Source organism: Gossypium hirsutum, chromosome A12, assembly GCF_007990345.1.
Source record: "Gossypium hirsutum isolate 1008001.06 chromosome A12, Gossypium_hirsutum_v2.1, whole genome shotgun sequence".
Lineage (NCBI taxonomy): Eukaryota > Viridiplantae > Streptophyta > Magnoliopsida > Malvales > Malvaceae > Gossypium > Gossypium hirsutum.
In genome coordinates this window covers 5804988-5809468 of record NC_053435.1, presented here as the reverse complement: position 1 = coordinate 5809468, position 4481 = coordinate 5804988, and the positions used below count along the sequence as shown (strand labels likewise).

General features: G+C 37.9%; 1 non-coding gene across 1 annotated transcript; it reads left to right on the top strand.

Annotated features, from left to right (window-relative positions):
• Positions 1-651: 651 nt before the first annotated feature.
• On the top strand, positions 652-758 carry LOC121211536 (small nucleolar RNA R71). The gene has a single exon (XR_005906760.1). It is a non-coding gene; the product is annotated as a small nucleolar RNA R71 (small nucleolar RNA).
• The last annotated feature ends 3723 nt before the right edge of the window (positions 759-4481 follow it).

Here is a 4481-nt window from a genome sequence, read left to right as displayed (position 1 = left end):
TCCAATCTAAGTTTCGAGCCCCTGGATTGATGCTTGTTGATTTTTAAGTGCCGTCTCGGTATTCTGAAAATGAGTTTTTGACACCAAGATGAATTTGGTTAGCATCTCCTCAAGGTTTGACTTTTTCTCCTGCTGGTACGGTGGTTGCTGAAAGCCTGGAAGGGGTGGTGGTTTTTGATTTCTTGGCCTCCCCCTGAAAAATTTGGGTGGTTCCTCCAATCTGCATTGTAAGTATTGCTATAAGGATTGTTTTGAGATCGAGGATTGTTACCCATGTAATTTAACTGCTCGTTCTCCATGTTGTGGCCATAAGGTGGCTATTCTGAACTGCTTGATCCACCTTTACTTGCTTCACACTGCATTACTAGGTGAACCTGTGAAGAACTAAGAAAACCATCAATTTTCTTATTCAAGAGTTTTACCTGATTAGAGAGCATGGTGACCGAATCGACGTTATAAACGATGGCTGTTTTCGTTGGCTTTGTCCTTATGACTTGCCACTGATGGTTATTCAGTGGCATCTCCTCTATAAATTCATAGGCATCTTCAGGTGTCTTATTATTGATGGTTCAACCAGCAGCTGCGTCAACCATTTGTAGAGTCGAAGGATTTAGGCCATTATGAAAGGTTTGAACTTGTAGCCAGAGTGGTAACCCATGGTGAGGGCATCTTCTCAAGAGGTCCTTGTCTCTTTCCCATGCATCGTAGAGTGTTTTTAAATCGATCTGCACAAAAGAAGAGATATCATTACGTAATTTAGCCATTTTAGCCGGCAGAAAATATTTTAATAAAAACTTTTCGGTCATTTGTTCCCAAGTAGTGATTGATCCTCGTGGCAACTAGTTCAACCACTATTTAGCCTTGTTCCTCAATGAAAAGGGAAACAACCGAAGGCGAATTGCGTCATCAGAAATGTCATTGGTTTTAAAAGTGTCGCAAAACTCTAAGAAATTTGCCAAGTGAGCGTTGGGATCCTCGTCCTGCAAATCATCAAACTGAAAAAATTGTTGTATCATTTGAATTGTGTTAGGTTTCAGTTCAAAAGTATTTGCAGCTACAGTAGGTCTAACTATGCTCGATTTAGTTCCTGTTAAAGAAGGTTTAGCATAATCATACATAGTGCGCTGAGTAGGATTCTGATTAACAGCAATCGCAGGAGGTAGAAAATTTTCGTGGTTTTCAGCCATCTCCTCGGTTGTGGTTGAAGTATCGTCCTCTTGCTCCTCCTCTATGTATCGTAAGCTTCACCTTATTTCTCTTTGGTTTCTTCAAACTGTGCGATCGAGCTCACTATCAAACAGTAACGATCCTGATGGGTTTCTTCTGGTCATAAACTAGAAAAACCTGTCAGAAGAAATTAAATGAAGAATTAGAAAAGAAAATAAAAATTTAAATTGCAATAAAAGTAAAATGGCTAAAGTAATAAAAATTGAGTGTTCCTAATATCCTAGTTCCCCGGCAACGGTGCCAAAAACTTGATGCGTGATATTCGTGACAGGTTTTAAAGATTTATGAAAGAATTGTTCTTGAGACTAACTTATTATCACGATTAAGGCAAGTGTACCTATCGAACAGTAGTATAGTTCAGCAAGACTGGATTGTCGAATCCAAAGGAACTACGAGTACTAGTATTTACTTCGTTTTTATTATCTAGCCTAAAAATTAAGAGGTCTGGTTATCTAAACTAATTATTAAACTAAGAATGCACAGAAAGAAAATTTGGGAAAATACTTTTGGGAAAATTCGATTGATTAAGACAATACCTAAAGAAAAATCCACCTAGACTTCACTTGTTATTTGACTCTGAATTAGACGATTTATTCATTTGACTTGATTTGTAAAAATCCCTAAGTTATATTATTATCTCTCTTGAGACTAATAACCTCTAGCCCTAGGTTGAATAATTGAAATCTCTTTCTAATTATCACCCTAGAATTGCATTAACTCGATCTATGGATTCCTTTATTAGGTTTCACCCTAATCCGACAAAATCTTATCACCCTATCTCTAGGCGTGCAATCAACTCCGCTTAATTATGACAAATTTACTCTTAGACAGGGTCTATTCCTCCTCTAAATAAGAGCGTTAACTTTAATCAATATCCTAGAATATTAAAACAAGAATTAAGAACAAATCAAATATTTATCATACAATTCAGGTAATAATAACAAGATCTGTCTTAGGTTTCATTCCCCTTAGGTACTTAGGGGGTTTAGTTCATACTTATGAAAGAAAACATCTCAAAAGCATAAAGATAACAAAACATTAGAAAATCCAAAAATCCTGAAGGAACTTGAAGGGAGATCTTCAGTCTTGATGATGAATCCCGCTTCTGAGATGTATCAATCGGCTTTCCTTGAGAAATTCTTTTCTTCTTACTTTGCGTCCCTCTCTTAAGTGCCTCCTCAGGTGTTTTTATAGGCTTTTGGATGCCTAAGAGCCCTAAAAATTGGCCTTTTTCGAATAGGACTATACGTGGGCTCGGTAGGGACACGCCCGTGTGCGATTGTTTTAGCCCGTGGTCAAGGCTATTGAATAGGCATGGGTGTGTAGTCTACCCGTGTAAGACGTGCTTCAATCCTGCCAAATGGACACGACCGTGTGACACGCCCGTGTGAGGAAGTCCAAGTCGTGTTGATTTCCCACGTGGGTCAATTTTCTCCATTTTCGGCCCGTTTCTTGCTCTTTTTACTCTCCTATGCTTTCCTAAGTATAAAACATGAAATTAAAGGATTAGGAGCATCGAATTCACCAAATCTGAGGAGAAACCATTCATAAATGGGCTAAGCATGGGATAAAAATATGTATAAATTATGATTTAACACGGTGCCATCTTTATGCTCGATTAAAAGCTGTTATTATTTGCATATTCAACCAGCGGCAATTATTTCTCCTAGTTGCCTTTGAACTCTAAAACACAATATCAGAGCATATCTTTAAGAACCTGAATTACTCGTTCAGACTGTCCGTCAGTTTACGGATGAAAACCGGTACTAAAATTCAAATTTGTACCCAAAGCTTCTTGTAATTTCTTCCAAAATCGCGACATAAACCTTGAATCTCTATCCGAAATAATTGAAACTGGTACCCTGTGCAATCTAATAATTTTAGCAATGTGCAACTCAGTTAGTCTTCAGTGAATAGATAGTACGTACAGGAATGAAATATGCAGATTTCGTCAGTTGATCAATGATAACCCAAATTGCATCTTTCTTCTTCGAAGACAGGGGTAATCCCGATACGAAATCCATAGTCACTTTATCCCATTTCCACTTCGGTATCATCACAGGTTGAAGCAAACCTAAAGGTACTTGATGCTCGGCTTGCACTTGCTAACAAATCAAACACTTCGATACAAACTCAAAAATGTCTCGTTTCATACCCAACCACCAATACAAATTCTTCAAATCATTGTACATTTTGGTACTCCCTAGGTGAACAGACAAACTACTACTATGTACCTCTTGCAAAATTTTCTGAATCAACTCTAGATTTTTCGGTACACAGATTTGACCTCGGAACATCAAACAATCATCGGATCCAATTTGGTACTCTGAATCACTATTCGACTCGCATTGCACTCTTTTAGCTTGTAACTCAGCATTACACTTTTGAGCTTCATAGATTTGTTGAAGAGAAATCGGTTTAGCCTTTAATTCAACTAATATTGAACCATCATCAGATATGTCAACTGTGTATTCATTGCTCTCAAGATAAACAATGATTTTCTACTCAAAGCATCCGCGATTACATTCGCTTTCCCCGGGTGATAATCAATCACTGACTCGTAATCTTTCAATAACTCGAGCCATCTCTGTTGTTGCAAATTTAAATTTTTCTGAGTCATTATGTACTTCAAACTCTTGTGTTCAATAAATATGTGACATTTTTCACCGTACAAATCATGTCGCCAAATTTTCAATGCAAAAACTATAGCGGCCAATTCTAAATCGTGCATCGGATAGTTCTTTTCATGTGGCTTCAACTGTCTGGAAGTATAAGATATCACTTTTCCCTCTTGCATCAACACGCAACATAAACCGTTCAATGATGCGTTGCTATAAACCACAAATTCTTTACCCGACTCAGGTTGAACTAAAACTGGTGCTTCGGTTAGCAATGCTTTCAATTGCTTGAAAATTTGTTGGCATTTCTCAGACCACTCAAACTTCACATCTTTCTGTAGCAGTCTGGTCATCAGTGTAGCAATAATTGAAAACCCTTTTACAAAACGTCGATAGTAACTAGCCAATCCCAGAAAGCTTCTAACCTCGGATACATTTCTAGGAGGTTTCCAGTCAATAACTGCAGAAATCTTGCTTGGATCAACTCGAATGCCATCCGCCGAAACAATATGTCCCCAAAATCTGACTTCCCGGACCAAAACTCACACTTACTGAATTTAGCATACAGTTACTTATCTCTCAATGTTTACAACACAATCCTCAAGTGCTCAGCATGCTCAGACTCATATCGGGAAT